We start from the raw sequence: 22,594 nt of genomic DNA, 5'->3' as shown, positions 1-22,594 counted from the left end.
CCCAAGATCCCACCAAGGTCAGAAGGGACAAGACGGTGAAAGGGCTCCAGGACTTGTACCCAAGTCCTCACATTATTTTTCTTGTTTAGTCAACAGTATGAATCACATTCTTTTCCTTTTTTAACCATCTCATAATGGGAACACATTTGTATACATATAATAACTATAGGCTTTAGAAATAATTACTTTATTCTTTGCATTGTAATATTTATCAGTAAAGTTCTCTTAACCTATTGGACTGCAAACTGGGTGGCCAATAACGTAGCCTATGATTAGTGCATACATATTTCCCAGTTTGCCTCCGATGTCTCCAGTTAAGGTTATTATCCAAAAGTAACTATTAATAGTGCTCCCTTTCACTCACAAAAGTCACAGTTTGGACAAGAAAAAAGATAGTTACCTACCCATGATGCTATTCTCTAAATGTGTTCCAAGATGCCAAGGGCGTAATGTGTTGTTTTTCAGAGGCTGGTGGTTTCCTGCCACTTTCCATCTGGGCAAATGTCACCTTGGATAGAAGACATTAGTTCACCAAGTTGGCACTGTTGACCATTTTCAGAACTATTTCATTTCAATTCCTTTTTTTAACCTCTCTGTACTTCTAAAATTCAATTTGAGTGTCAATTTTCTTTAGCACAGTCTTCTTCCTGTCCATTTTTTAAGATTTTTTTCCTTTGGTTTTCTATTTTCTTATCCCTGTTGCCTATTTTTCTACATTTACTGTAATGTGCACCTCTATTTGTGGTTTCCTTTCTTCCCATGTTCAATTTGTCTGTCATGTTTTAAATGACTATTTTTGAGTAAATGATAGCAATGATAGCATTTCACAGACATCCACTCGTAAAATGAGCAATACCTGATAACTAACCTTTTCATTCTACCTCAAATATATTATATTGAACTTTAGTCTGATAGGTGAAAATTTCTAGTGCTTTTTGAAATATCTGAAAAGCAGTGTTCTCTGACAAATGTTTACCAACCAGCTTACCAACCAGCTTGGGGCAGGGGGTGGGGGCAGTACTGATTTGTAGTGTTTGCTGGTTTCCATGGTGTAAATACCCCCATCATGGGCAATTGTGGGATACCAACAAGACCTCAACCAGTTTGCAAAATTTGGAAAAATTTAAAAATTGGCTGTAATGAGCCAATGTGAGCCAGCTCCAGTAGACCACTGCAAAATCCTTTTCAGAAATACAGAAAGTAAAGTTTTGAAAAACAAATCACCACGAAATAATTATTCTAATTACTTGAATTCTGTTTTATCATAAAAGTAATATGAGCTTATATCTGAAAAAATAACATATAAGGTTCCATTTGGTAACTAAAAAATTCAGTAGGAGCTATTTCTGGTCCATAAAAGTGCCAATGAGGCGAACTTGATTATTCTACTTTTTTACTCCCCCAGATATTTTTACCAAATCCCAAACACATTATTATGCAAAGAGGAACTCCAGGTTCTACGACTGCCACACTAAAGCAAATGCGTGGCCCAGAAGACTTCCATGAGCTGGAACAGAGCCTCGGGCAAAAAGAAAAAAAAAGACACTTTCAGAGCTGTAGATCAATGTACTAGCTATTGGAAATCCTTTGGTATTCAGCCAAAGTTATAAGATTGCCTTTTCTCTCTTCTGAAAGATTGCAGAAGCCCTAAAGATCACATTTGGGGATCAGTGATTTTTCACAGATCTAAGTATTATTTCTATTCAAAGGCAATTTATAGTTTTGTTTAGTCCTAGTAGCTTAAAATATAATAGAGACTTACGCAGGTTAGAAGTGGGGAAAGCCCTTTGAGAAATAAATAGTTTAAGCACTACTCACATCCATTCAAATACTTTAATCTAGTGCAAGAGACTCTACACAGATTTCACTAGCAAGAGACACCCAGTGAAAGCCGAAATAAATATTTTCCAGACAATGTTCTGCAGCCAACACAAAATTACCTCCAAACTTTAAATATTTGACCTTCATGGAAAAAACCTAAAGGCTTAAGATTTACTGACCCCAAAGTTAAGATAATCATGGGTGTCTTTGAACACTTCAGTCACATATATCACTGTAGTTTTTTGTTTGTTTCTTGTTTTTTGTTTGGGTTTCTTTCTTTCTTTTTTTTTTTTTTTTTCTTTTTGTGGTATCTATACTCTACGGAATACTATTTAGCCTTAAAAAAAAAGAAAAGAAAAGAAAAGAAAATCCTGTCATTTGCAACAACATGGATAAACCTGGAGAATATTGTTAAGTAAAACAAGCTAGGTATAGAAAGACAAACACTGTATGATCTCACTTTTATGTAGAATCTAAAAGTGTTGAACTCATAGAAGTAGAAAGTAGAGTAGTGGTTACAAGAGGCTTGGAGTGATATTGGTCAAGGATATAAAATTCCAGTTAGAGAAGAGGAATAAACTTAAGAGATCTACTGTACAATATGGTGACTGCAGTTAATAAAAGTTACTGTACATTTGAAAATCACTGAGAGTAGATTTTAAATGTTCTCATCACAAAAATAAGTATATGAGGTCATGTGTTAATTAGCTTAATTTAGCTATTGCACAATATATATATATTTCAAGAGATCGTATTATATGGATAATTATATATAATTTTTACTTGTCGATTCTAAAATTAATTGGTTAAGTTTTAGAAAGTAAAAACCCATATGTTAAACTTTATAAATACTAGATTAAAAATAACATAGACTGTTTATAGACATAAATTGATTCATCATTTCTAGATATAGATCACATTTATTAAGTTAGACATTGTGTTAAATTATTTTATTTAATCTGTTAAAAACTCTAGGAGGTATATACTATCATCCACATTTCACAGATTAGGAAACTGAGACTTGAGTCAGTTTCTTACCCAAATTCACACACCTAGAAAATGGCAGAATCTGAGTTGAAATCCATGCATGATCCAGAGCACCCACATATAGCTAAATTACTGCCCTGCCAAAAAACTTACAATTATTTTATATTCTTTGAGCCACTCATTCCACCACTACAAACCTATCCCAAGGTAATATGTCACAGGCAGACACAAATATAGCCAAAAAATGGGGAACAATATAAATGTTCAGCAACGCAAGAATGTTCAATGACCTATTCATACAATAAAATATTTTCAAAGACTTGCATTCAGCAAGGATGTTTCATGAAGTGAGAAATTCGTCTTATAATACCAAGTGAAAAAACAGGTTATAAAACAGAAAAAAACAGTATCTCACTATATAAAATAAACATACAGGTGGATTGGCGAAAAAGCTAAAAGGAAACACACCAATGTGTTATCCCTAATTTCTACTGTTTCTTCCGTACCTCTCCATCTTTTATGTTTTTTATGATGAGAAAATACAATTTTTACAGTGAGAAAAGAGTCACTTTAAATTCAACAAAAGCATTGGGTCACGCTCCTGTATCTATAAGTAAACACTGTATATAGTTCTCGATGCCTTATCTCATGAAGGAAATGTTGGAACTAAGAATGGTCAAATAAAAGTAACTAGAAGGGTCAGAGGAATGAGTAATAAATTAACATTACCAGATATGGGAATTATTTTTAAAATTCTGAAACACACAGGCAGGGAAGATCACAGCTGGCTTGGCCGAGGAGCACAGTCGACAGAATTCCCAATAGGAACGGGGCAGAGGCCCAGGCCAACCCCTTCGTCTCTCACCTCCCTCACAGCCAAGACCTTTCAAAGAGTTGCCTTCCCTTCCTGCCTCCACTCACCATAACCTTGTCTGTTCCCTCTAATTTCCTCCCCGCAACTCTACAAAAGTCACTCTCATACTGCCATCAATGTTCTCTGTATTGTCAAAGGCAAGAATCACATTCAATCTTGTCTTGTAGGAATGACCTCTCAGCTACAAATGATTCTTTGAATATCTTTCCTTGAATCCTGTGACATGTCCAGTAACAGATATACCATCAGTTGTCTCCCCAAAAGGCATCACCCCATGCATGACACCCATACCTACTCCTTGCTCATGTGGTACCTTGTGTTCAGGCAAGGAACAGCAGTCTGCTCAGAGGAAATAGGCCTCTCCTGTGCCCCAAGAGATGAACCATGTTGGCCTAAACCAATCCAGGAAATCTTTGTTGTGATGGGCTTAGGAGTTGGTACATACAGCCCGGTTCTGGCCAATGTGACCTGAGGATAAGTTCCTCCGTGCTCAATTCAGTTGCTGATATTTGGTTCTGTGGCAGCTTTTTTGTGGCCATGAGAGAAAAGCCAAGAGAATCCCCAACAGCTAGCATAGAGCCCTAATATGGAGGAAATGCTCAATTAACTAGCCCTGGAACCACCCACCTGCAGACTTCCTGCATGGGAGAGAGTAAGGCCCTGTTGTTTCAGCCACTCCTAAAGGTTCAGTTCCTTGCAGCCAAAGATAGCCTAGTTGATACCAATATGTTTTCCCTTCTGGCTTCCCTTCTACACCCACAAGTTCTACAGGCCCTTTCCTGAACTCTACCCCCTCTTTGCATATTAGCGTTCTGGAGTTTCACCTTTGATCTCCTTCTCTTATTATTCTATTCATTTTCTCTCTATACTCTCTTCTGTTACTTGGATGATTTCAAATATACACATTTATGCATAGGTATACATGAATATTTGCTGAGGGCCTACTATGAGCCAGATCCTGTTCCATGTTCTGGGGGTATACTGGGGATGAATAAGACCACTGAGGTCCCTAGACAAAAGAATGAATGACAAACACAAACCTATATACATATACATTCATGGGGGGGGGAGTTGAGGTTGAGGATCTTTTCATGTTTTTAGTTATTTAAATATTCTCTTTTGTGAAGGTGTTCAATTCTTTTGCCTCTTTTTCTATGCGATTGCCTTTTTCATATTGATTAGTAGGAGTTTTTATTCTAGACACTACTCTTTTTCTATTCTCTGAATTTGTACAGTATTGGATAGTAGTTTCTTAAAGATTCTGTAAAACTTCTGGGAAGTTATCTGGATATGGAGTGATTTTGTAAGAGGGCTTTTTTAAAAATCTTGTCTTGAGCCGGTTTGGGGGAGTTATATTTTTCTAGGAATTCATCTATATTTTCAAATGTATTAGCTTAAGTTTTCTTAAATATATAAATTTAAGGCTAAAATTTCCCACTGTGTACAGCTTTGATTGCATCCCACAAGTTTTGATATGTAGTCTCTTTATTTAGGTGTGGTTCTAAATAACTTCTCATTTATATTATGATTTCTTCTTGGACCCATGAGTTATTTAGAATGTTCTTTCTTAATTGTCTCATATATTGAATTTCCTGCTTATCTTTTTGTTAGTGACTCTAACTTAATTGCATTTGTGGTCAGAAAACATGCTCTGTATTATTTTAATTTTTTAAATTTGTTAGACTGCCGTTATAACCCATGATATATCAATTTCTATAAATAACCATTTGTTCTTAAAAAGAAATTCATTCTTCAGTTCTTGGATGTTCTATATATGATCATTAGGTCAAATTTGTTCATATGTCATTCAAATTTTCTTCCTATTGATTTTGTTGTTTGTTACTAAAAGAGATGTTTTAAAGTCTACCATCGTGATCATAGATTTCTCTTCACAGTTCTGTCATTTTGCTTTGTAAGTTTTGAAGCTGTATTATTAGGTACATCCAAATTTAAAATTGTCACATCACTAAAGGGAATTCAACATGTTATCTTTATTTCTAGAAATTTTTTTTGCCTTAAAGTCTATTTTTTTATAAATTAATATAGCTGCACCCACTTTCTTTTGGTGAGAATTTGCCTGATTTATCTTTTTCCATCCTTTTAATTCTAATCTTTCTTTATCATCTTCACTGCTTTTTAAATGATTCCATAATACTGCTGCCCCTGTAATGCTCTAATTGTAGTTTTAGCTTCCAAAATAAGAGTATTCACTTCTCAAGAGAAACAAGAAACAGAACTGGCATTTCTGGAATTATGGTTTGTGGTTTTGAATAGGATGGGTTAGATAGAGTAAACCCTGTTCTTTCTCTAAAGATCAGTTCTTGTTTTTACTGAGCTCATGGGCTCTGCTGGAAAAACGTTATCTGTGTGGGTGGATGCCAGGGCAGGAAGAGGGAAGACGCAGCAGGAGAGGTAGTGGTGGGAAAGCACTGCTAGTGGAGGCAGGTGTGACAAATCCAAATGTCTACAAGGGCCAAACAGGTAGCTTAAGCAATTACACAAGATGTTGGAGAACTGGGGCTATCACCTGCCCTTCTAAAAGCAGCTATTTGTCATCGATCAATCATTACCCTGTTGACATGTTGCCAGATCTTTCTGAGAGAAACCTAAATCTAGATCTGGGTGAGAAATCTTCTGCGTTTGAAAATTTTGCAACTATTTCTTTTTTCAATTCTATGCAAGTCAAATAAATCCTGTCTATTTCCTACATTTGCAAATCCTTGGCTTCACCTGCAAATCTTGGAAGGATTTAGAGGAAGAGAATAATTGGGAAAGGCCTTTCCCCATTGCTGTTTATCCTCCCAAATGGGCTAACCCACTCTGCTTTTTAAAGGGAAATTCCTCCTGCAGAACATAAATTTAACACATATCCTAGCTCTCGGAAAATTGGATTGAGATGCTTGGCTTGGTCGACTGCCACAAACAGCATGATGTACTGGTTCTCTGGAGGAAAAAATGGGAAATGGTTGGAAGTCAGAGTGGGGCTCACAAATGAAGAGATACCAAAAAGTTGCTGCCAAAATTAAACTCAGAATTTAGTGTGGGGACCTCTGTCGACACTGCCATGTCAACATCCAAATTTGTACTAATCTCATTAACTTGAGCCCAGCTTAGCCCAGTGGAAACCAATTCAGACCCACCTCTCCTTATTCAGTTCATGTCTTTCCCTTATTGAGAAAAATATGGAAAGAAGAGGGAAGGAAAAGAAAAGATGCCTATGTATGGGCTGGCTGATAACACCAAAGCCATGGGTTCGGATCCCATATAGGGATGGCCGGTTAGCTCACTGGGTGAGCGTGGTGCTGACAACACCAAATCAAGGGTTAAGATCCCCTTACCGGTCATCTTTAAAAAAGAAAAGAAAAAGAAAAGATGCCTATATATATATATATGATATATATATATCATATATATGTGATACGTAAGTGCAAGCATACGTGTGTACATATGAAGACCATAATTCTTCTGCTCATTTGTTATTATTTTAAAATATTTTAAAATAAAGTATTTGTGAAATATCTCCAGGGAACCTTTAGAATATACACTGCAACCAAGAGAAGCTGATTCAATAATTAGATGAACAGCAAGGTCTTCTTTGGGGAAAAAAAAAGGTGAGGGGGATTGAGCTCCTATTACTGACAAATCATTTTTAGGTGCTTTCATCTATGTTATTTTATGTAGTGCTCCAAACAAAACTTTGAAGTGCTTCTATTTCACATTGAGAAAACTGAAGTGCACAGAAAACAAATAACTTGCCAAAGTCACAGATTTAATAAGCGTTAGTGCCAGGATTCAAAACCAGGTCTCCTGAGTGGAAATCCTGTGTTTTCCACTCTGTCGCACCTTCTCTGGCTGACAGTCAGATGAGAATCTCAGCTGCAGCAGCCTGATTCTGACTTCTGCCAAAGTGAGGGACCTGGTAGACACAGATAGCAAGAAGCCCAAACCTTAAGAACTCAGAAATGAGCAGCAGGGCTCACTGCAGGCAGCAAAGGCAGGGCCGCTGGAGGGCTGCACAGAAACACTGAAGTTTGATTAAAACAAAGAACTAAATAAACAAACAAACGAAAATCCTGTGATTTCTCGCCTTCCCCACAACTGAATCCCCCTTCCCTCCCCTCCACCCACAGACAAGGTACCCACTTTACTTCTCTAAAATAAAAGTCATTTTACCCCGAAGTCAAAGAAACTACTTTTCTAATTTCCCTTTTTTCATCCCCTGCCACAACCCAATTGACTATTTACTTACTTTGGCTTAGCAAATTTCAACTTTATACGAGATTGTTTCATTATTCACCTTCTGATGCCTCAAGTATATTAAATAGGTAAGTCAATACCATATTACCTCAATTAAAGAAAACATACTCCTGTGTAGATCAGAACATTTTGGGAAAAAATTCTATCTGCCTTCTTCATAGTTTCAGTTAACAAAATTGCATTTACTCGTGTTTAAAAGTACTGATCACATAAAGCATGTATCTCTCGCATGCTATTGTGGCACACTTTTGGACTGGTTCTATGGTAATTGTATTGAGTTAGTTATACAAGAACACCAGGTGTTTTCTTTTAGATAAATATAACTAAATAAATTAACAACAAAGAGTAGGTTATTAGATGAATTGTCATTCTCTTCAACATGCACAGTATACAATTTCTCTGGGAATTGTGATAAAAGAGATTTTACTGGAAAAGAAAATCCATAATTCATATGCCATCTCTCTGGTCAATTCTCAGATTGTCCCTTCAGAGGAGCCTGTAATTATTCTCCAGCATTTTCATTATCAAAGGTTTATTTTACAAATAAGAATTATATTTGTGTAATGCATCTCCCAACATAATGAAATATAACTTATTCTGGGCTTTGTCAGAGGTATGGGAGATCCATTCTGAAATGAACAGCTTCTCCTTGCAATCCGATCTCAGGCCCTCCTTGCCCACACTGCTTTCCATTTCTGAAAATTCATAAGGCCTTTAATGAAACATTTAATAGCAAAGACATTGTCTTGTTTACTTCAGTCAGTATCTACCACAGTGTCTTGGAATGGATCACAGAAGGAAGGGAGAAAGCATATAAAAACAGTGGACTCCCAGGTATTTGCCCACAAACAACATTAAGCTTTAAGTGTAGGTTTCATCCAGAAATGACTCAAACATATCTTTGAAGAGTTCTCTCATTTCCACCAAGAAGATAATTGAAAAACAGAATCGTTTACATTTAACTGAGAATTTATTTAAACGTTTTTGTTATGAAAGTGTAAGTCTTCAAAAATACTGGCTTAGTGATATCTTTTGGCAGACTTATAGCCACATATAGCACATACTGAAATTCTTTGCAAAAGAAAATCATTTCAGCTTTTCTAACTTTATTATAAAGTTCTGACTGTTCGTATAAGAAGCAGTTATTATCTTATGAGGGACCAATGATTATAAAAAAGAATTATGTTTCTCTTCATGAATACAAAAATTCATGAAGTACTTTTATGAAGAACATTTTTTAAATCTCTGGCGGTTTTTTTATCCGTATTTCCAGGACCTTTGGCTGAAACTAAAAATCCATTAGCTTTCCTGAAACATCTCACTGAGCACTGCAACTTCTGTAGAAACAGGCTCCCCCAAGGATCCATGTTATCCTCACTGACACCTACATCACAGTATCATATAACTCACGAGTTGGGCCCAGTGAATCATGACCAAACAACAGCAGACGAAGTCAAATGAAGTCTGACAGTGTTCTGCCATTGACTAAAGAGGATAAGGACATCTTGGTTATATTTTCCCCCTTCAGCCCCAAATTACAATAATCTATAACTCATAACAATGTCCACTCCAAAGACTATAATTCCAATTCTAAGGTATCTTGTAGAACACCATTATATGTTGATAAAATACAGTGGGTGTATCTACCTCATGAAAACTGGAAAGAGAAGTAAAATGGTGAAATGATAAAAGTTCAAGATATAGCAAAGAATATTCTCTCTCCTTCTGAATATGAATCTTCTGAAACAGGAAGTTAGACAGAGACAGGAACGGGAGGAGGAAGCCCGGTTACTTGCAAGTGGGAAAACTGGAAGCAGGCATGCACATGAGCAAAAGTGGCCACAGGAGACAAAGACAATTCCAGACAGGGAGCTCCGCCCCCACGTTGGGCACCATCCAGTTGGACCAATGAGCTCCCACCAGCTAGGGCACCAATCAACTGAGACTACACTCAGGGCTCAACCAATGACCAAATGACACGAATCCAGCTAACCGATTAACCCCCTGGAATGTACCTGTCGGGGGGTCTTGAGCCACTCTCTTGCTCGAGCTGGCTCCATCCTCTCTGGAGTGTATTCTCACTTTGCTAAATAAAGCTGTTCTTTGCTTTTCACCTCTGGCGTGTCTTGTCCAATTCTTTGTTCGAGATACCAAGAGCCTGGATTTAGGCAGTGGAACCCCTCAATTTCCCTTAACACTTCTAGGTCACTTATTCACATTTGTCCCATATCTGGGGATTGCTCCAGCACATCAGATGATCCTACAGTTCATCTCCCCTACTGGTCCCCACTTGCCATTCTTACTGAGAAAGAACTCAGTAGAATAGATGAGTCATAAATGAGATACCAAATGAAAAGTAAATTAACAATTCACTTCCAGAAGAAAAAACACAGACTTTGAGATACTAGAATTATGAATTCTATAAATAAACTATTTGTCCAAGAACCGCAGAGTAAACTCTTAATAGACTACATTAGTTTCCTATGACTTCTGTAACAAATTACCACAAATTCAGTGGCTTAAAACAACAGAAATTTATTCTCTCACAATCTAGAGGCCAGATGTCCAAAGTCAGTTTCACTATGATGAGATTGAAGTGGTTGGCCCGGTCACACTCCCTCCAGAGGTATAGGGGAAAATCCATTCCTTGCCTATTACAGCTTCTGTTGGCTACAGCATTCTTGGACTTACAGCCACATCACTCAATTGTCTGATTCCTTGGTCATATGGCTTCCTCCTATTATTTCTGTATTCAAATCTCCCTCTGCCTCTCTCTTATAAGGACACTTGTGATGGCATTTTAGGGCCCACCCAGATAACCCAGGATAATCTCCTCATCTCAAAATCCTTAAATCAACATCTGCAAAAACACTTTTTTCACAATTACAGGTTCCAAGTATGAGGATGCAGATACCTTGGGGATGTGGGGGCAGCGTTTTTAGCCTATCATGCAGACCAAGACCACAGTTCGAGAAATTAAAAGTAAAGGGCCGGCCTGTGGATCACTTGGGAGAGCGTGGTGCTGATAACACCAAGGCCACGGGTTCGGATCCCTATCTATATAGGGATGGCCGGTTAGCTCAATTAGGAGAGCGTGGTGCTGACAACACCAAGTCAAGGGTTAAAATCCCCTTACCGGTTCTTTAAAGGAAAAAAAAAAAAGAATTTAAAAATAAGCAAACAAAATGGTGAAAAGAAACCTGAGTTTCCCAAAAGCCTCACACAAGCTTTTTTCATAACATGGCTATGTAACATCAGCTCAGAGAGTTGTGCGCAGGGACTCAGGCACAATGATGTTTATGGTTTAATGGATTATCTGCCTTCAAGGCAATCCTCGACCAATTAAAAAGCTGATTCTCCTACTGTTTATCTAATAATAACGTTATTTATAATGGAAGGGAGTAATATTTTTACCTGACACTGAAGAGGGACAGAACATGTTCTCTGATTATCCTATAAGACTTTCTATAAAAGTGTTTCAGCTCAAAAGGTACCTGGAGACTAGGGCTGTTTTTGTTTTTCTCTAATCATTCACAGGACATTATCACTGACTGAGATAGTCACAAATAGGAAGGCAAAGTTCATTTCAAAAAATAAGGTGAGGTTCTGGGGAAAAAAATCTGGCCAGATTTGAGTTCCTTGTGCTTAGCTTTCAGCTGCTAACGTATGTAAATGAGCCCATCCAGGGGCCCAGCTGTTGTATGTTGAAATGTGCTGATGAAACTGAATTGGGATTCTAGGGAACACAAATCAAATTGTAAGCAAAATTACTGAAATACACCAGCCCTCCTTTGAAGCATTATGGGCCAACCCAAGAGAAATGACTAATGGGTAATAATACATAGTCCTGACAGGAATCATAAGCTAGGAAGGAAGTTGCATGTAAAATAATAATAAAGAATATTAAATTGCCACCAGGCCCTGCCGGAGACAAATAAAATCAGACCAGATTCTCACCATCAGTCACTTATTCACTCCCTTTGAAAATGTCCCAGGAATCTGCAAACAAAGAATGCTTTTGCTCATATTCCCTTTCTACTAGAAAAGAATACTTTCTCAGATCTGGAAAAGGCAGATAAAGGATGCCCGACTGAAAAGGAGGCCAGGAGAGGCACCATCCTATCCGGATCATTGCTCTCCCGTGGGAGGTGAGAAACCAGGCTGCCCATACTAGTTACTTGTAGAGAAAACTACTGCATGCACTTACCCTGAGATACCAGTAATTGGATGGCTTTTCATTTCTCTTATAATGTTACTCCTTTTATATACATAATATATACACAAAATATAAAATAATTTTTAATTGTCCATGAACTTATTTAATATTGTATTTACTCCTAAGTGATTTCTTTTCATTACAAGGTGGTACCTCAGCACTTCAATTTGGAAACTCTCTGGAAGTTTAAATCTAAAGTTTAGTCATTTGTCACTAATAAGAAGTGAGCCCCAGCTGCCTAATTCTGCCTCTTTCATCATCAAGATCTAAGCCTTGATAGCCTCTGCAAAACCCAGCCTCAACCCCCTGGCATGTGCACCTCCCAGCCTCAGCCCACACACAGACCTGCAAATGCCAGATGGCAAAACACCAGGGCAGAGGACAGCAGCCCCTAACCTGAGGATGGCAGCTTATTTGGGTATTGTTCCTGTCATCCTGTTTCTTCCTCTTAGACTTTATTGACCTAAGGCAGCAGTCCTCAACCCTAGCTACACTTTAGAAACATTTGGAAAACATCTGTAAACATACTTGAAGTTCAGAACTCATTGTCAAGCACTTGGGTTTAATTGGTCTGAGATGGGACCCAAGTATCAGTATTTCTTTTAATTTCCCAAGTGACTCTATTGTGTACACAGTCTGAGAACCATGTTCTACCAGCTAGCTTTTGTTACTTTTTACCTCCCATGACTTCCCAGACTTACTTTCACATTCGCCTATGCAGGCCCACCCAATTTCATCTATCCAGGGTCTGTTCACCTTTATTTTGCTGCCTGTAGCTATAGTACTGTCTTGTTCTTCTATAGATTTGACACATTGCTTGGAAAGACTTTCTGTTCAACTCTTCTCCTGGTCTTGGCTCCCTTTACCAGCCCCAAAACGACACCAACCAAGAGGACAAAATACATTCCCAGGAGTCTGTCCACCCCCCTGCCATACCCCTCCTTCACTTTAGCCCATCTCAAATTGGACAAGCCACATAACCTTTTCCTCTGGCAACTCAGTGACATTCAACACCTTGGTCCACATTTGGGCCAAACCCTTTTCCATGGCTATTCCCTTGCCACCTGCACATTCTCCTTTCTATCACGGGGCTTCATAACTTCAGAACTGTCACCTCTTAGGGCCTATATTAATCTATGTTGTGGGGGGGCTGTTCTGTATATTAATAGGATATCTAGCAGCATTCCTGGTCTCTGCTCACTAGAAGTCAGTAGCACCCTTCCTCTAAGTGACGACAACCAGAAATGTCTCCAGACATTGCAAATATTCCCTTGGAAGGGGGAAGAATTGCCCAGCTCCAACCCTTGGAGAACCACTGCTCTATCTGTATGTCTAATCTCCCAAAATACTTCAGTGGGGTTGGTTCTTCTGTCATCTGGTATGTGTGTGTGTGTTTATATATTTATATTGTGTGTGTGTGTGTGTGTGTGTGTATTTCCCGGTTTCAATTTTTACCCAAGTTTACAATCTATTACTCTGAAGCATCTTCTTCCCCCTGAGTTGGCAACCTTCAGCTTTGAGTCAATTTCCCAAAGGATGCCAACCCCAAAACAGCTGAGACAGATTCTTACATATGCAGGCCATCCTTAACCCTCCCACTGCAGATGAATCTTGAAAGGATTTTGTGAAATGTATCCCAGTGCATAGTTTCAATCAATGTGGAATCTATTTATGTATTCTGAAACCTGAAAATCAAGACTGTGATTTCTCCATTACATACCTTTGTTCCATAAAGACTGGCCTTGTGCTCTAAATCCTGTAAATTAATTTATATAATAATGAGAGTGTTAATAGAGAGAACATAGACCTAGACCTTTCATAACAGTAGAAATGCTAACTTGGTTCCTGACTCTAAATACTAATTCATATTCTCCTGAACAATTATTTATTCCTTCCTCTGATTTGTGGAATGGGAATTATAATGTTCTTGCAAAGCCTTTTGAAATTCTAAATTGGGTGGAATTTCACTTCAATTCAATTTGAGCACCAACTCTTAATTATTTGAGCTAATGGAGAAGTATGAAGCACCAAAAATAGAAAATCCACATAACACAGATTTAAGCACATACTGACACAGACACATACTCTCAAGTTTTCAGAAATCAAAAGATTACCAAAAGTAGTAGACTGGTTTTATTGTGTGATTTATAACTCTTCCAAATGAAGAGCTCCTGATATGTTTGAGCACTATGTTACAAGCACAGCACAACAAGAGGAGTGACTTCCCATAGTTCCTCATTGTAATCGGAGATGATTTCAACGTCAATTTTTTTTTACTAGGTTTATACAAAAATTTTTATTCTCTTTATAATTTTCTACATATTCCATGTTATCTTCATTAAGCTCATATTTTATTATGGTAAAATATACATAACATGAAATTTACCATTTTAACTATTAAGTATACAGTTCTGTGGCATTATGTACATTCACATTGTCATACAGCCATCACCACCATACAGTACCAGAACTTTTTCATCTTCCTCAAATCAGCATTTTTAAACAGGTAGCCCCTCTCTTTTGTTAACTAATAATCTGCTGAATATCCTTTTAAGTAGATTGCCTGTAGCTCCTATTGAAATATGTGTAAAGTCTTCAAAAAATAATTATTTTGAAAGACATCATTTACATACATTAATTTGACTTTCTCATATAAAAAGAGCATTTTTATACATATGTACTTTTATTTAGTAATGAAAAGGGAAATATCAGCCAACATCCATTAACACATAAGCAAATTAACAGACATTTTTTGAAAGAAGATATACAGATGGCAAATAAACATGTAAAAAACTCTCACCATCAAGAACAGAATAGAGAGCACAGAAAAAAATACATAAATTGACAGCCAACTGTTTTTCAACGAAGCTGCCAAGATCATGCAATGGGGAAAGAACAGTCTCTTCAATAAATGGTGTAGAGAAAACTGGATATCCACATGCAGAAGAATGAAATTAGGCCCTTATCTCACACCATATGCAAAAATCAACTCAAAATGGATTAAAGACTTAAACATAAGATCTGAAACTGTAAAACTACAAGAAGAAAAGATAGGATAAAAGTTCCATGGCATTGATGTGAGCAATGATTTTTTGGATATGACCCCAAAAGCACAGGCAACAAGAGCAAAAATAGACAAATGGGATTACATTACACTAAAAAGCTTCTGCACAGCCAAGAAAACAATCAACACAGAGAAGCAACCTATGGAATGAGGGAAAATATTAGCAAGCTATATATCTGATAAAGGATTAATATTCCAAATGTATAAGGAACTCACATAACACAATAGTAGAAAACAAATAACACAATTAAAAAATGAATAGACATTTCTCAAATGAAGACGTACAAATGGTCAACAGGTGTATGGAAAAATGCTCAACATCATTAATCATCAGGGAATGCAAATTAAAACCACAGTGAGATATTATCTCACACCTGTTAGAATGGTTATTATCAAAAAGTTGAAAGATAAATGTTGGAAAGGATGTAGAGAAAAAGGGAATCCTTGTACATTGTTGGTGGGAATGTAAATTAGCACAGCCAATATGGAAAACAGTATGGAAGTTCCTCAAAAAATTAAAAATAGAACTACCATATGATCCAGCAATCCTACTACTGGGTATATATCCAAAAGAAATGAAATGAGTATGTCAGAGAGAATCTGCACTCACAAGTTCATTATAGCATTATTCACAATAGCCAAGATATGGAATCAACCTAAGTGTCCATCAATGGATGAATGTATTTTTTTAAATGTGGTGTATATATACACAGTAAAATACTATTCAGCCATAAAAAGAGGGGAATCCTGTCATTTGTAACAACATGGATGAACCTGGAGAACATTATGTTAGGTGAAATAAGCCAGGCACAGAAAGACAAATGCTGTACAATCTCACTTACATGTGGAGTCCAAAAGAGTCAAACTAATAGAAGTAGAGAGTAGAATGATGGTATATTAGTTCGTTTCTGTTGCTTATAACAAAATACCTGGAACTGCGTAATTTGAAAGAAAATGAAATTTATTGCTTACAGTTTTAAAGGCTGGGAAGTCCAAATCAAGGGAACATATCTCCTGAAGGCCTTGTTGGTGGTGACTTCAGCAACACAGGGTATCACATTGCAAGATGGCAGAAGCAGAGAGAGAGAGAGAGACTCTCCCATGCTCTTCTTTTAAAGCCCTCAGAACCATGCCCATGACCACCATTATTAATCCATTCATTAGGGCATGGTCCTCAGAGTCTAATGATCTCTTCAAGGTCACACCTTTCAGTTACCATAATAGGATTTCCCACCCTCTACACCATCACAATGGGAATCAAGATTCTAATACATAAAACTGGGAGGACACAATTCAATCCATATCAAATGGTTAACAGGGGTTGGGGTGGATGGGGTGGGGGGTTGGGGAGATATTGGTCAAAAGTTACAAAATTTCAGTCAGAAGAAATAAATTCAAGACATCTATCAAACAACATGGTGACTATAATAACAATTTATTGTATTCTTGAAAAATGCTGAGAGTAGATTTTAAGTGTTCTCAGCACAAAAATAACTATGTGAGGTAATGCATATGTGAATTAGCTCAATTTAACCATTCCATGATGCATATATATCTAAACATCATGTTGTGCATACTATATACAATTTTTCTGTCAATTTAAAAAATAAAATAAAATGTTAAAAAATAAAAAGAGCATTTTTGTCTTTTCATAGTTATGATACATACATTCCCACTTCTCAATGCCTGACTAACCCTATTCTTTCTCTATTTCCCTTTCAACAGGCAAGGGGAACTTAACATGAGCTTCTGGTTGTCTTGAACAGTTCAAAGATATAGCACAAGATTGCTGACTAGACTAGTAGGCTTTTATAACTATAAAACTGAAAAGTTATTTTAACAAATATACCTCATTTTGTTTAAAAAGATATTATGTACATTGGTTAAAGGATATTAAGACAAAAGCATACTCATCCCTTTTTTTAAAGCCTTCAGCATTTTGACTAAACCATTTTTGGTTTAACAGATGCAAAATATTAGCTACTAAAGAAGAAGTTTCATAAAGCTTTATTAGTAAAGTTTATTTTGGCTTCCCATAGTCCTAGCTTTAATAAAGTCTATTTTAACTGTCCGTAGCTCATAAGAACTACAGAAACTTCTTCAGAATATATCTACAGTAATGAGCTACAAAAATAAAAATCCTTTAAATTTCAAAATTAATAAGCAAATATTTATCTATCACAAAATGCCAAATTTTGGATTTGGAGGAAACATTTCTACATTGCTCTTTGTGCTAGAACTTCAGACATTCTCACTTTCTGAGAGATAAGGACTAAAATGAATGCTGGTGACTGTCACTACCCATGTCTCCAAGATCAATTTCCTTCACAGAATCCCTAACAAAAACCCACATAGAACTCTGGGCCCTAATTTTAAAACTTCCCTATAAGGTAATGTCAATGTCACAATTAAGGGAGTGAAATTTTCCTAGTTCCTCACTAAAGCATCTGGCAATTTTAACTACAATCTTTTATTTAAAAGAAGGTGGTTCCCTCTGTCTGCTCTTTCTTGGCTAATGATCATTCCTGGTTAGTTTCCTATGGCAAAATGAAAGTTAATATATTAGTCAGCTCAGGCTGCCACAAGAAAATACCATAGACTAGGTGGCTTAAACAACAGGAATTTTTCTCGCAGTTCTGGAGGCTGGGAAGTCCAAGATCTTGGTGTCGGCAAGGTAGATTTCATTCTGAGACCTCGTCTCTTGGCTGGTAGGTGTCCACCATCTGTCCCTGTGCTCATGCGACCTCTTCTTTGTGAGTGCAAGAGCGAGCTCTGGTCTTTCTTCCTCTTTATATAGTGAGATTAATCCTATTGAATCAAGACTCCACCTATATGACCCCATTTAATCTTAATTACTTCCATAAAATCCGTACCTCCAAATACACTTACAGTGGGGGTTAGCGCTTCAATATATGAATTTGGGTGGATACAAACATTCATCCCATAGCCGTTGTGTTATCCTTTTAACTGGGAAGTCGCTGGTAGATTTATCAACATAAATTCAAGTCCAAAAAGTAAAATGGGGTTAAAGACAAATATCAAAGGACCAAAGCCCAAAAAAGCCCTTTTTATCTGTTAGATCCAGAAACTAAAACAAAAGTATTGATTTGCCTTACTTATCCCCAAATTAATTCAAACCTAGAATTAAACTACATAACATGAAATCTTTTCAAGAGTTCTTCTAAGACACTGGGAGAATGAGACTACACAGAGGAAAAAGACAACAATATAATGAATTTCCACTTTTTTTTGGTTTGGTTTGGTTTGGTTTGGTTTGGTTTGGTTTGGTTTGGTTTGGTTTGGTTTGTCTTTCGCATGTTTTAAAAGTAACACTCCCAGAGCTAGTGGGCAAAATTCTGACCAATAGCTCTGTTTCTGACTTTAGCTCATGGAGAGAACTTATATTTTGAACACACGTGGTTCTGACCAGCATATTCACTATTTAAGGTCAGAGCATCATTACACAGATCCTTTATTTTCTAAAATCCCTCACAACTATCATTTTAAAAACCCACAACTCTCACCAGCAGAACATTTGAAACTGTATACACCAGCATTTCAGGGAGGTCAAATTTCTTTCCTGCAACTCTTAGAGGCACCTCTTAAAACTTTGCAGTTAAGATATTCAAAACTTTGTACCAAATAATAGCTCCAGAGGAAAGCCTATAATACAGCTGTCAGTGACCTTGACTTCCATCATAAAATGGAGACATTGTCAAGCATTTTCTCCTTTACACAGAAATTCACATGGGGCTTTGGAGCAGCTGCCATGTAACAACTATGCAGAAAAAAATACCCAAATCCATTAGGTCTCATTCTAATTTCTGTGACTTTCAAGTCAAATGGAAGGACATTTATCTTTATTTATTTATTTATGAAACCATAGGTATAAATTCTCAAATATATATGTATATATAAGAAGGAATATTAATTTTTGGTACTATTCTTTTTAAAAAGTAAACATTGGCAAATTTTAAGCTATTTCTTTTTCTCGCTGATAAATAAAAAAGAATGAATTAACATAAGCATTCATTCATTTATTCAACAAACTTTTATTGATGTTCTATTATGTGCTATGCACTATGTTGAGCCCTGGAGCAAAATAAAGAAATAAATGCTTTTTCCCATTCTATAAATGGGCAAATAGATGTCAAAGATGAGTGAATGCTATGGGTTAAATATGCCCCCCACACATTTCATATACAGGAAACTTAATCCCCACTGTGATAGTGTTAAGAGGGTGGGAAATCCTATTATGGTAATTGAAAGGTGAGGCCTTTAAGAGGTGATCAGATTGTGAGGACTGTGCCCTCATGAATGGATTAATCCATTGATGGCTTAATGGGTGGTAATGGGTGTGGTTCTGATGGCTTTAAATGGAGAGCAAGTGAGGAGGTTACTCTCTCTTGCTCAGCCCATTCACCATGTGACACCCTGCATTGCTGTGAAGAGTCACTACCCCAAACAAGGCCCTCACCAGATGTGTTCCCTGGACTTTGGACTTCCCAGCCTCCAAAACTGTAAGAAATGGATTCTATTTCTTTATAAATTACCCAATTTCAGGTATTCAGTTATAAGTAACAGAAACAGACCAATACAGTGAAGATTAAGACCACATCATAAAGTAGAAGCAAGTAATCCCAAGTCGCCAATGAGCCTAAACCCTTAGTATCATTTCCCTGTAGTTTCTCTCACTAGAAACTGTGATTTTCATTCAATGCTTTCCAAAGAGGAAAGATAAAGACAGAGCAAGAAGATATTTCCATTGCCCTTTTCTTCGTATATACCAAAATTAGGGTTTGCTCTAACCTACTCTCCCCTCATCCACCCAGAAAGTAGATGGAGAAGGGTTATGAATTAATGAGGAACAAGTGGTAAATAACATGAGAAATTTTGTCAGTTACTATAACAAGAGAACTTTAAATAACTAATTTAGAATCTATTATTACTGTGCTTTATCTTTTTCACTTTGAAAAACAGGAAGAAAAATCATTCTTAGTAGCTATTAAATGTATTTAAAAGAATTGTGGGGAGTACGGAAGGGAGTGCTCATAAAACTCCAACCACGCGGAATGTGTAAAGCCCAAGGATGCTAAGTTTTTCTGTAATTTCAGGCCCTTTAATTGGCCAGTTGACCGTTTTGCTTTCTGTTGGTGGTAACAAAAGCATACCTGAGAGAAGAGAGCTGTGTCTCAAATACATTAGGGGCTCCATTAATTATTGTTGAAATTGAAAGGATTAGTTGATATTTCAGGACTCTTTATGCATAATAATAGGTGCTCAGTAAAGTGCCCACTAAGTAAATAATTTATTAGGTCTCTTTAAAGACTCTATGTCTCTTGATTAAGAGACCTAGGGATTATTAGAAGGAGTACCTCATTCAAACATGATGTTTACAATATAATTGGAAACAAGTCTCTCTCGTGTAAAACTGCATAGCCTGAGAGGTTGGAAGGGAGAACGGTGAATAAAACTTTATACCACCACTGCAGCCAGGTAATCTGCATGTGACAATGGGACCCACTCATCTGGACTCCCATAAACAGTTTCCTAACTGGTTTCTAACTCCTGGCTGTGCCTGTCAGAAACATCCTCCACATGGCCCCAATGGTCTTTGCAAAATGGAATTCTCTGATTACTTCACACCTTGCTTAAAAAATTCTTCAATAAACCCTAAGAACAAAGTCCAAGCCTTTGAACAGGGTAAATGAGGCTCACCCTGATCTGGCTCTTACTGCTTCTCCAATAGTTTTTTGTTTGTTTGTTTGGCCTTGTTGTTTTGTTTTTGTTTTGCTAATGGGAGTAGAGGGTTTTTGGTTTTGTTTTTGTTTTCCCATCAGGTTTCAGCAACACAGAGCTGCATCTACTTCTGGCTGTCTCCTGGTCTGTCCTCACTAAGCTGGCTGGTGCTTACAAGGCCCCTCCCCTTCCTCTTTACTTGCTCCCCTTCCTTTTTATCTTGAAGGCATCTCCTCCTCTAGCAAGCCTAAGGCATGAGTTAGGTATCCCCCTTTCTGACTCCTATAATTGCTCAGACTATTTTAGCACTACATTTCCAAGTATTTTATCATTATTGGGCTCCCTTACTAATCCTCGGCACTTTGTGTCTTATTCCTGTGTCCCTATCAGATTGGCACAGCCCGGCACATAGTAGATACTGAAGAGATTTTCAATGAATGAATGAATGAATACTGAAGGGCTGTACATGGGGGAGAGTTGCAACAGCCAAGTTCAGACTTAATGGCATACAGTGGCCCTGAAAGGCTCCTTTCTACTTAGCCCTGTGGGCCACTCTTGGGGGATCTGTGAGTGGAAAGAAAGGTGTATTTTGGCCTCAAAGGAGCATTTACTTTGAAACTTCTTACCTAAGCAGAGTAAGTCAGAGAACTTGGGCCAACATTTTCTCTAAACTATCCATCAAAAATCAGCCCAGTATATACCAGTGGAAGTTCTCAGCCCTACCCCTTCCGCCACCATCAAGTTCTGAATGGCAGAAGAAGGTAAACTAAATCTTGGAACGCTATAAGTTCAGGATATCTTTAACATTTAAGGTTTTATTTGTTAAATTCATGTAAGCTTGTCATTCTTTCCATAAACTAGGAGGTTTTTGTAAATCACTTACCATTTAAATGACCTAACTCTCCAATTCACATACACATCTCAATTAGCAAAACTGATATTCCAGAAGGTCCCCCATATTTATCCTATAACTTCCCATCCTTTTCCAACTCCCTCAGAGGTGTCTGGTTAAGAAGCATAGGATATGTTATGGCTCGTATACATACATTATATTGCTAAAAACCAAATGTTGGTCATAATTCAAAGAGAATCTAAAATAAAAATGGAAGAGAAATAGGAAAAAAAGGGATGGGGCCTTATCCCCAATATGAAAGCTACATAAAACTTCACACTTACAGGGCCAGCCCGTGGCTCACATGGGAGAGCGTGGTGCTGACAACACCAAGTCAAGGGTTAAGATCCCCTTACCGGTCATCTTTTATTAAAAAAAACCAAAAAGAAACTTCACACTTATATACCTAATGGCTCTAGAGTTATACCACCACCATCTCCATTTTCTAGAGAGCTTCTATTGAATCCTATTATTTCCATAGTCCCTAAAGATGGAAAAATTACCAGGCCATTTCTCTCTTGACATCACTTCATACAAAAAAGCTAGACTCAGATCTATTTGCATACATCTAAAAAGATACTCAGTATAGCACTCTTTGGGGTATGTAGCAGATTGAATGTCCCCCCCAAATTCATTGAAGCTTGAATTCTGTCCCCCAAGTTTTATGTATTAGAAACTTGGCCCCCACTGTAACTGTTAAGAGGGTTGGAAATCCTGTTATGGTAATTGAAAGGTGAGGCCTTG

Source organism: Cynocephalus volans, chromosome 7 (genome assembly GCF_027409185.1).
Source record: "Cynocephalus volans isolate mCynVol1 chromosome 7, mCynVol1.pri, whole genome shotgun sequence".
Lineage (NCBI taxonomy): Eukaryota > Metazoa > Chordata > Mammalia > Dermoptera > Cynocephalidae > Cynocephalus > Cynocephalus volans.
The sequence above is the reverse complement of the archived record's forward strand: the minus strand, read 5'-3'. Positions refer to the sequence as shown.